The following is a 12009-nucleotide window of genomic DNA, read 5'->3' on the forward strand; positions in this document are numbered from 1 at the left end:
TCTGTGCCAGTCTCGCCATATTTTTTTTTAGTTATCCGTCTAACAGTTCGTTGTCCAATATTAAGCGCATCAGCTACGCGTTCAACCACTGACGTTATAGGTAAAATTGGCCCTCCATTTTGAGCTTCACGATCGAAATAGTTACGAAGGCGTATTAGGAACTCACGTGTCTGACTATTTAGAACAGTTCTCTGCGTACGTTCGGTCATATCGACGAAATCCACAACAAAGGGCTTGAACAGAGTCCAAATTAACGAGCAAGGGTCAACAGTAATGCAGTATCAATATTTGAAATCCAAAGCCAGGTCAAAACTATATCACAATCGCATTGCACTGACAGTTTATACTTTTCGAAGCAACGTCAATTCGAAACTGCTTTGTTTTGCATTGAGCATTGACGCGAGTTTGCCGGAGGTAGTAGTTGTGCTAGCCAGCGATCCTATGTGACGATCGTATTAGATTCCATTTTTAAAAATTTATTGATATTTTTTTGCGATTTCAGAGGTTTGTCCACATAGTGAAAATTGTTCATATTCACAAGTACATTCACCCCTTAAATGGTGCAAACTGATTTTTCTACACTTGTATACATTTAAGAAATCAATTTAATAAATAAATTTTGAGTCCTAAACCTAAAACTACATTCGATAAAATTTATGAATCTCTGCACATCACTATCGTCAATAAAGTAATACAATTATTTCCTTCAAAGTCGTTATCAATTAATACGGAACTTCATGAGCGGACAAACGTCAAACCGGCCATCATAGCGTGCCGCTAGTATAGGTACAAAATTTCATACAAATCGGTTAAGCGGATGGGTCTTTAGGAATCCCACGGGAACTCTTTGATTTTTCCGGGATAAAAAGTAGCCTATGTTCGTCCCCGGGATATAAGCTATCTCTGTACCAAATTTTGTCAGAATCGGTTAATTTGTTGGGCCGTGAAAAGGTAGCAGACAGACAGACAGACAGACACACTTTCGCATTTATAATATTAGTATGGATTCAATCTATTGACTAAGCCACAACAATATTATAATGATATTTATGGACACAAGTACGCGGCGGCTGCGCGGCCAGCGCGTGAAACGTAACGATCACAGTTACTTTTATCATTTTTGTGCAATATTCATAGTGCCAGTGATGAACGCTCTACTCTGCTAGTAAAAAAGTCGCTAACACATTACAATGCCCACGAAATAACTAAAAAATACATTATCTTAATATATAAAACAAAGTCGGGTTTGTTCGAACACTACTTAACTATAAATCAGATAGTAAGAGCCCCATATAAACATTTATCGTTATTTTATCGACCCTAGCACATCACTGACTTTTTCAATTATCATACTAAAATAGTGGGGCTATTACGTCATAAGATTTTGGTTGGAATAACCCCCATCTTAGAATTTGAGGGGTTATTATGTCGCATCAAATAACTCAGTAAAAACATAGCGCATAGTAAAACTGAATAGCACATAATAATTCCGTTTCTTAAATCGTCGTTTACCCATAAAAACCATAAAAAGTTAGAGATATGAAAATTGGCATTTAGGTATTCTGGGTTCCGTGCCTTAAGGTGAGACTGAGTGAGTAGGTAAGTGAGGTCTTTTGCAGCGGGAATATTTCAGATCTCATGAGAAACCAGAAATTTTACGTGGACGAAGTCGCGGGCAACTGCTAGTAATATAAATGCAAAAGTGTGTCTGTATGTCTGTCTGTCTGCTAAGTTTTTACGGCCCAACCGCTGAACTGATTTTAATGAAATTTGGTGCAAACTTGGGCTAGATCCCGAGGAAGGGCATAGGCTACTTTTTATCCTGGAAAATCGAAGAGTTCCTAGAGGATTTAAATAAACCGAAATCCACGCAGGTGAAGCCGCGGGCATCCTCTAGTTGTAGTATAAAAGTTACAGGCAAAAGTCGCAATGGCCTCGCCGACGGAATAGCCCCGCATCACCTTACTTTATTTAGGCATTCTACATACATTTCCTAAACTGCAACCGGAAATGTGTTAAATTCGGGATGCAAAATCGATCAAGTGCTAGTCGGACTCACGCACGAATTAAAAATTCTTCCGATGAACAAGGTAAGTACCTATATAGGCACTCATTTTTAACGTTCCGTACCTCGAAAGGAAGAAATGACCCCTTATAATATGATCACTTCTTTGTCTGCCTGTCTGTCTGTCTTGTCTGTCAAGACAAGGGAATCTAGACTTGTAGGGTACTTGCCGTTGAACTAGAATCATGATTAGCAGGTAGGCAGGTCTTATAGAAGAAGTAAAGAAAAAAATCCGAAAACCGCGACTTTGTGGCTACATCACAAATAACTCAAAATTTAAAAAACCCCCGACACAAAAACCTCTATAAGAAAACTAGAAAAGAGCTGACTTCAACTTTCAAACGGCTGAACCGATTTTCTTCGATTATAGCTAAGAACGCTCTCCTTTCAAACAAAAAAAAACCAAATTAAAATCGGTTTATTCGTTTAGGAGCTACGATGCCGATACACAGATACACACGTCAAACTTATAACACCTCTCTTTTTGGGTCGGTGGTTAAAAATTAATATAAAATTAGCTTATGCTCGCGACCGTCCGCGTGGACTACACAAATTTCAAACTCCTATTTCACTCCCTTAGGGGTTGAGTTTTCAAAAATCCTTTCTTAGCGGATGCCTACGTCATAATAGGCTATCTGCATGCCAAATTTCAGCCCGTCCCGTCCAGTAGTTTGAGCTGTGCGTTGATAGATCAGTCAGTCAGTCAGTCACCTTTTCCTTTTATATATTTAGATGACCTTCAACAGCAGCGGGGTCTTCTCCGTTTGACTTAGGTCAATATGGGGGTACGGGCCTCGAGGCATGGCCTCCTTGCCCGGGTGTGGAGCGGGGAAGTGTGTTAAGGAAGTGAAAGAACGTGTCAAGACTCAAGAACAAATAATTAGTTTACTAAATCAAATGTAGATGGCGCCACCCGTCATTAACTTGCAGTATTGCACATAAAAGTGTTATATTGTGGCTAATTCTGTTGAACACAAACTCTAAACTAAACTAAAATGGCATGTCTAAATCTATTGCTATCCCTGTCATAATGTTGCTTGTGGAAAAGGATAGCACTAGGTTTTTACCTGTTAATTTAGTTAAGTTTAGAAATTGTGTACAAAAGAATCAGCCTCACTATCTTGTACGATGGTACAGAACCCGTCGCGTGCGTCCGACTCGCACATGATCGGTTTTAAGAAAACGCAAACACTTAAATATAATACTCAATCGCGCCAATTCTACCACGTACTGACATGTTTTATTTTTAAATTTTTGAAAAGGAATATGCATTAAATAACACCTAATCTATATGATAGTTTTCGCTTAGACCCATTACGCACGGTTGACTAGTCACCCAGCAATCAAAGTCCTAATTTAAGTGCCAAAAGGGTATCTAGATGTGGTGAAAGTTAAGTAGTTATTAATTTTAGATTTAACTTTATTATGTACTTTTAAGTCTGAAAGTTAAGTAAAGTCTGTAAGTTAGGTAACTATTGATTTTAGATCTAATTTAGTATGTAAGTCTGATTTAATAAAATATATTTATGTCTGTCCTTATGATTTATTTTCATAATTATAAGTAGTCTTAGATTAGGGATTGGTCTCCGCGACGCAGGTAGGTAGATAATCATCATCAACACACCGCCGCCGCCGACCCACTACTGAGTTACTGGCCTTGCTTATTCTGGCTGGTACTGGCTTATTCTGCTGTTTCTTTGTTTTTATAAAGGTTCTTCTTTATAGTCGTTAATTCTCATTGCTGAGGGTCGTGACTCCTTTCCATAAATCATATAATGGCTGAAGTTCTCTTGGGATACTAATGCGGTGGGTTACCTCACTATACAACAATTCTTTTGCATCCAACAACATTATTCTTCTGCATACAACTCACTACGGGAATGAAATTTCGATTATTAGGTTTTACAGTTATATTGTCAAATGTTAGTGATAATAACCGGGACCGATGGCGACGGCTTAACGTGCTCTCCGAGGCACGGATTAAATGTAAAGACCAAATTGGACCTCTTAAGTCGGTTACCCATCCTACTGACTTGGCCCCATGTATAGTAGAGTAGGGACCTACTACTCCTTTACAATTTTTGGAGTATTTTTTTTGGTTTGTCGGAAAAATCTAAAAAAACTATTTATGTTTAGGTACTAATTAGGACCTAAATCTCTGCGAAAAAATTAATTAATTATGACGCCTTTAACTGAGAAAAACTGACATGGTCCTATTCCCATACAAAACTGATTTTGGGTATAACTTTTTTTTTGTGTATCGAAAAAAACAAAAAAAAGTATTCATATTTAGGTACTGATTAGGTACTAAATCTTTGCGTAAAAATTAATTCATTATAACGCCTTTAACTGAGAAAAACTGACTTGGTCCTATTCCCATACAAAACTGATTTTGGGTATAACTTTTTTTTTATGAATCAAATAAATAAATAAAAGTGTTTATGTTTAAGTACTAACTAGGTACTAAATCCTTACGATAAAACATATTAACTTTAACGCCGCCAACTTAGTAAAACCGACTTGGTCCAGCCATCCTGACGGTCAGAATGGCTGACCACTTTGATTATAAAATTTCTCCCTATTTATCGAGGTACTAATTATTTGATCTCAGGTACCAAATAGTACCAAATAGGTACTAAATCCTAGCATGGCTTAAACTTCCAAATTCTGTGGTGGTCCAGCCATCCTGACGTTCACGTCACGATTAGCCCGAGCAAAAAGAGAGACATTAAAAAACTCTAAAAAAGGTGTTCAGTTTTTGATAGTTTTAATAAATAAATAATTTTTATTTACGAAGTTTCATAACATTTCCTTTCAACTTCGTCATGTATAATCTTTCTGTATTCTGAAATATATACCTATACACGCGTCTTATCGTACGCAATATAAAGTTGAGCTGTAAAACTGTTGCCTAACGGCTCTGCTTAATCAAGACCATTTTGAAAGTATTTGAGATGAAACATTTTATGCGGTCGAAGCTCCGATCCGCGGGAATATTGTAATGATTTCACAAAGCTCTTCCTTTTCAGAAAATTGAATTCCTCTCGTAGACGCTCTTAAAATACTTACCAACCAGTGGCGTGCTATGGGTTCGAAGCTAGGGTAGGCATTAGTCAGTTAGGTTACCTATTTAGAGGCTGTCATGATGAAAATAGACCATTGAGCTATTTCAACTTGGGTAAGCAGTGCTTTTATGCCTCTATGACCTGCACGCCACTGTTACCAACGGCTCGTTTAGTAACATCACCTACCATTGAGTTAAAAAGTCGGGCATCCGGAGAATGGCCCTACCTATAATTATATAAAGGCGTAATGGAAGTAATATATATTAGTAGATATAATATATGATGCCCGGGAAATTTTTAAAAAGCCTAAATCCATGCGGAGGGACCGCATGGATTTAGGCTTTTTAAAAATTTCCTCGAACGCTATGATTTTCCATTCAAGGGTTTGAACTCGCTCCAGCAATGCGCAGGACTGCAATCACATTACAATTTATTATTACATTATAAAAATCAGCTCAGTAGTTTAGACTGATGCTAAAATCATAAAGTAACCCTTCGTTTTGGCTTTGCTGTAGTCGCGTCATAACAAGACAGTAGCAGATGTAAAGACTGCTCTTTCCTTAGTTAAGATCGCAGCCAAACGCAGGTCTTCTACCTATAAAAAATCTCAATAACTTTTGCATAAATTATCGGTAAAAGCAAGTTAATTAATATTTTCTCTCCTTTCTTTTTAATTAACGGCTCTGTTTACGAAGTCGCAGAAAATTGTTGGAGAAACAACTTTCGTGTCAAGTAAAAAATTAAAATGAGTATAAAAGAGAAAGAAAACACAATATTTTCTCTACCAACGAGCTCGATAATATATGAACGATTTTAGCAACCATTGAACGGAAGGACTTGACGGTTGGCTTAGCCCAGATTTCTTATTTTATAATCTGATTTTTAATGGGCTTTTATAGATGACCTACATAATTAATAATACTATGCCAGCCCCATCGTTACACACTAAATTAACATCAAACTATAGTTAAATCTAAAACTAAGTATAACAATTTGAAATAATCACTATATACTTACTTTCATTGCCAAAATGCCCTAAGTTTTGCTAAAAATGCAGTCGAAAAAATCAATATTCAGCCTGATTTCGGCGATGGAATTTTAAAAAATCAAAATGCAAGCAAATGAAGGCAAAAGCTGGTATAGAATCATTAAAGAAAATCTATGCTAATCGAATTTTATTTTTGTTTTTACTTACACATATTATACAATCTATTATAATCTCTCTGATAAGTATAATCTAAGTAGTTAAAAATGGAAGAAAAATTTGTGAAGAGGATAAACACAAATAGTACGTATAATAAATAATTGGTGCTCAGCAAAACAAGATTATTCTGGAATGGGTAGGTATACCCACCTACAACAAACTGATCAGCCCTGACCGCGGTCCCTCGGTCCTCCAAACTTTTAATCTCAAAGCCCGAATAATCACGGATTTCTATAGTGCGGGTACGAAGGTAATTTGTACGGTTGACTGATTGACAACCCATTTTACCTACGTTACGCTTTGTTATGGGTATATTTTATTAAGGTATCCACTAGCTGATTTGCCTAGATTCGCACGGGTGTGCTTACCTATTAGTATAATAGACATGTGCCAGGTTTCAATATACAATCTATCTGTAGTCTGTGTCGATAAGTCACAATCTACAAAGCAACGTTGCTGTATGGTCTTTCTGACAAACAGATAAATTGATCAATAAACAAGTATGTAAAAAGAGCCTTTGCACAGTTTCTATGGTAAGCTTTCCCAAAATACGATGCATAAGAGATTAGCTACTATCATAAGTGAATCAAATGACGTGATATTTCCGTTTAGCTGGAATGGTAATTATTAATTTAATCGCGCCACACGTATTATGTAGGTTTATAGAAATTAATATGTAAGTACTTAAATTTAGAGCCTGAATTATGTTAGAGAGCGTACACTATTTGTCAGACAAGCATAGGCAGAAGCAGCCTTGTGCTAATAAATGATTTTCTCTGGTTCGTGTAACACGCAGCCTCCTTAATGAAGACTGATTGTCGTCTTACAACCCAACAGCTGGTCAATACAACATTCACAAAATGCTTTCATCTAAATATATAAAAGGAAAAGGTGACTGACTGACTGACTGATTGACGGACTGATCTATCAACGTACAGCTCAAACCACTGGACGGATCGGGTTGCATGCAGATAGCTATTATGACGTAGGCATCCGTTAAGAAAGGATTTAGGGGTTTGAAATTTGTGTAGTCCACGCGGACGAAGTCGCGAGCATAAGCTAGTCTTCTAATAATTTTATTTGTATACTTTTGCACGATTTTTAATGTAAATCGAGTCTGAATTATGTTAGAGAGCGCACACTATTTGTCAAGACAGGCATGGGCAGAAGCAGCCTTGGGATAATGAATGATTCTCTCCTGGTCCGTGTAACACGTAGGGTCCTTAACGAAGACTGATAGTCGTTTTACTACCATTGTCTTTACTGCTGGTACAAATCAAATGCTTTCATGTTGAACGTGTTTTTTTAATCCCTAGTTATCCAGAAAAAAACATTTAAAGTAGTTAGGTAAATGACAAACATTTTTCAATTTTTTAACATAAAAATATTTTCCAGCAGAAATTACCTACTCAATTTTGTTATAATTTAATTTAATTTTTATAATTCATTTATTACAATTTATTTAGGATTTAAAAAGGGATAGACTATTAAATAAACCTAAATCTAAATTAAAAGTAAAAATGAAACATCAAACACACACACAAACACACACTCATACACAAACCCATACACCGAAACACGCGCGCGCTCATACACACTCTAAAGTAAGAATAATAATTTTTGTCATTGCATATCTGGGAAGAGACTGACCCCCATGACACGGGTTAACCTAGTTTGGGGGTCGAGGGTAATTTTAAGCCAAGTAGTAAAGTTGTAACTAATTAGTTAGTTAGTATGATAATGATTTTGTACTATTTAAAGTTTAAATACCTAGTATAAACAGTACCTACTGACCTACTAAGAAATTAATTCTAGATACGTATTTAAAATTTAAATATTATAAACCTATTACTTAAGAAAGTCTTTTGTCGTGATAATATGTCGGAAAAATACTCTTATACTTGTACCAACGCTTTGGAACAATAAATGATTTATTTATTATTTATTATTTATTTAATTAAAACTAAAATAAATTAACATTAAATTAAATCTCTCATCGCGACCACCGCAGCGAGGCATTGTACCCAAGATGCTGGCAGAATTACCTCTTTGGATGCCGAAACTAATTCTTTGACCAAGGTAGCTGCCAGCTCTCGGGTCCCCAGTTGACTCGATAATCCTTTTCGAATTCGAATTCCTTTTAGATAATTATTTGAAACAAAACAATCATATTTCCACTTTTAATACCCACAAATTCGCAAGAACAACTGAGAACAATGTTACATCCCGGTACGGAAACCACATACGACGAGCATTGTGCGAGTGTTGTAATTTGCTATGAAGACAACAACTTTGCTTACCTACTCAGTTGTTCGTATATGAACGAAATTGGGGAACGTAATAAAATAATACCGCAGTTTGTTATTTATAGTAACTTCGAAGTACAGAGAAAAGTCAATAGAGAGAAATTGTTAGTTATAAGTTCGCGACAGGTCGAGATCTCAATCGGGGGGTGACGCCCCGCACACCCGCACAGCCCCCGCGCTAACCCGGTGCGGTATAGCGCGGGTGACGTGTGGGTCTGTAGGGCGTTCCCCCGCCTCATACCTCGATTGCTATCTTGACCTGTCGCAAACTATAGGTATTTAAAGTAAATATTATGAATGATGATAAAGTCTTCTTTATCATCATTACACTATGTCTTTGTAGGGACTTCCACATGCCATTCTTGCGCCGCTAGAATCCAGTGGCTCCTTGCGACTCGTTTGATGTTGTCTGTTCACCTAGTGGGGGATCTTCCAACGCTGCGCTTTCCGGTGCGAGGTCGCCATTCTTGCACCTTGGAACCCCAACGTCTATCGGATTTTCGAACTATTTATTTATTTATTTATTTTACACTTTATTGCACACAACACAAAGTAAACATTGAAAAAACACAATACAGGATCTTAATCTAATAGCTTAAAATAATAACTATGTGACCTGCCCAACAACACTTCAGCTTCCCAATCCGTTTAACCATGTCGTTAGGAGTTAGCAAAATGTACTGGAGTTAGGAGACAGCAAAATGTATGCAAGCACTAGTAGCCAGAGGGTAAAAAGTAAAAATGATACACAATGATACAGGAAGAAAAGCATATGAAACGGAAGTAAATGAAACGGAAGTGTCGTAATAAAGCTTTTCCTTTTTCCAAAGAAACTGTTTGAAATAACTTCTTATTATATTCTATCGCGAACACTAAGATGGACATAATACATACTACGCTGGAAGATGTGTGCCATACAAAATGACAGTTATTTCTGTGCCGATTCGAAACGCTCCACCACTGTACCTACTGGGAATCAAAATTGACAACACTATGTTGACAGATGTCTCATAACTAAAATTTCCGAGTAGGTACGCTCACATGACGCTCAGCACCAAAATAGCGATAGTGAAGTTGTTTCAAAAGCAGGTCGGCAGTCGCAGGTCCAGTGTACTTGTATTAGCAGAGGTCAGTGATCGCGAACAAAGACGCGGAGTCTGTCGCGGGTGTCGCCACGCTTCACCGCGCCCGCCTCGCTGTAACGAGTCGTAAACTAGGGTCGTAAATTATTTATTTCTCAAATGAACACAATTTATTTCATAAATGAACATAATAATATTATTCGTTACATTTGTTTTTCAGAAAGCTTTTTTCTGTAAAACTTGAATTTGCTGTTTGAATTGAAGAATCTTTTTTTAAATTGGACTTTTTTAATTTCAAGAGTAATCGCATTTGGGGAATTGAAAAATCTCGACTCGCGCTGCGGTCTAAAATATTATCTCTTTGTTAATAGACATTTTGTGGGAAAAGGAAATTGTTCACTTCTTGATGTTTTAAAGGTCTGTCTTTTTCAAAATAGTGAGAAATAGGTTTGCGCTTGACGACAATCATGCCTGAGAAACAGAGTAATGATGAGCTCTAGGTTGGAACGAGCTTGGCTTAGAAGATGCCTATTCGCTCTTGCCTTAAAGGTATTCAAGTAATTATGCTTGGCAGCCGGCAGGCATGGACGCAGCGCTGGAAGGACAATCCACACCACACCTTGGCGGTTCGTATCAAAAACGTTGAGCAAAAACGTTTCGTACGAGTAGATTGGATGTTAACAACATAAATGTGCCAACGTTCACGGTTTCTCGCTGTTCTGTGGTACAGCGCTATTCTTCAGTACGCAATACTAGGAAATAAAATGCGTATAATGTATACCTATTACCTATGTACAATTTTTAGTGCGTCTGTTAGTGATCGTATGACTTTGACACGATTTGATTGATTGATGCTAGCTATATTCAAACAATATTTTTGCTTTGTCGAGACGATGATTCATGGCTATTAGATTTCAGGTTTTTGAGAGATTCCTTTTTTTTTTCAAGTTTCAATTTAAGTTTGAAATTGAAATAGTATGGTTCAAATTTAAACTAAATAGTTTCTCTGGGCAATCTATTAGGCACAACGCACACCATGTGAACCGGAGGCGCGACATCTTTCTTGATAACAATTCAAACTAAGCTTTATTTAAAATGGCATAACGGCGACGACGTACGACGCGCCCAGGGGTCGTTGCGCGTCTTTCCAGTCTCCTTTGGATGTGTTTTCAGTATGAAAACCAATTTCAACGTAGGTACATTAAAGCATATTATAAATATTTAAGTTTTTATCAAAAAAAGTGTAAGTTGTTATCAAAAAGACTCGCTTCTACTCCATTTCGTCCGTAGGTATACGTTGGCCCTTAACCTTCATTTCGGTTGTTTAATATACGATTTTATGAACCGTATTATTTATGATCATTATAAAACATTATTTCTCTTATGTGGGAAAGTAAAGGGCGGCCGTTTATTATCGTAACAAAGCGATTTGATGAGAGTCGTTCTAGGCAGCTTTCATAGAATTAACACTATAATACAGCTGCATTATCCTTACAATATGAGTTGATTCCGTGTTTTTTTTTTTTGGTTATTAGAAAAGATGATAATTAAATTAGGCATGGCTCTCTAAACGACATGATCAAAAGGGCTCTTGCCATCATAGATATTCCCTCGCTCATGGAGCCGGCAGGGATTAGTCGGGATGATGGCAAGAGACCTGATGGATTGACGCTGGTTGAACCATACCATCTGGTTCAAAAACGGGGGACGGGCGCTAATGTGAGACGCAACTTGCATTGACACATTGGCCCCGTGTCATATCAGGGAGACAGCATCAAGACCGGGAACCGCAGCATAAACAGCTGCAAACGGCAAGCGGCGCAAGTATGCCTCTCTTATTGAGAGTTACATTTTTGTTCCGTTTGTCGTGAAGACCCTGGGGCCATGGAGTCTTAGTGCAAAAGTTTTTTTACGAGACGTGATGGAAAATTCTGATTTCAATTTGTAGTAATTTGTATCAGTATTACAATGACTATTAGTATTTTGGCCGTAATTTCCAGTAAGTAGGTAGCTAATACACAATTTAGTGTTCCAACTCGGTAATCAAGCTACATTGCTGAGCTGGACTCTAATGGACGGCGCTATCTACATTTCCAGAAATTTCTCGGTTTTTACTGAACTAGATTTACCTACTCAAGTACGACGTTACGATGTACCTATTGGGATCAAAATTCTATTCACATTATTCCAGTAACGACCTAGTACTAGGTCGGATAGTTAAACTGAAATACTATTGGAATACACATTGAGCTAGTAGCGACCCAGTACTGGATCGGATTACTGGACT

The 12009-nt window shown here is 37.3% G+C and overlaps 1 long non-coding RNA gene across 1 annotated transcript; it reads left to right on the top strand.

Annotated features, from left to right (window-relative positions):
• Positions 1-789: 789 nt before the first annotated feature.
• LOC138403655 (uncharacterized) lies at positions 790-3600 on the top strand. Its single transcript, XR_011237873.1, has 2 exons — positions 790-3009; positions 3177-3600. It is a non-coding gene; the product is annotated as an uncharacterized lncRNA (long non-coding RNA).
• Positions 3601-12009: the final 8409 nt, after the last annotated feature.

The sequence above is a fragment of the Maniola hyperantus genome, chromosome 19 (assembly GCF_902806685.2).
Source record: "Maniola hyperantus chromosome 19, iAphHyp1.2, whole genome shotgun sequence".
Lineage (NCBI taxonomy): Eukaryota > Metazoa > Arthropoda > Insecta > Lepidoptera > Nymphalidae > Maniola > Maniola hyperantus.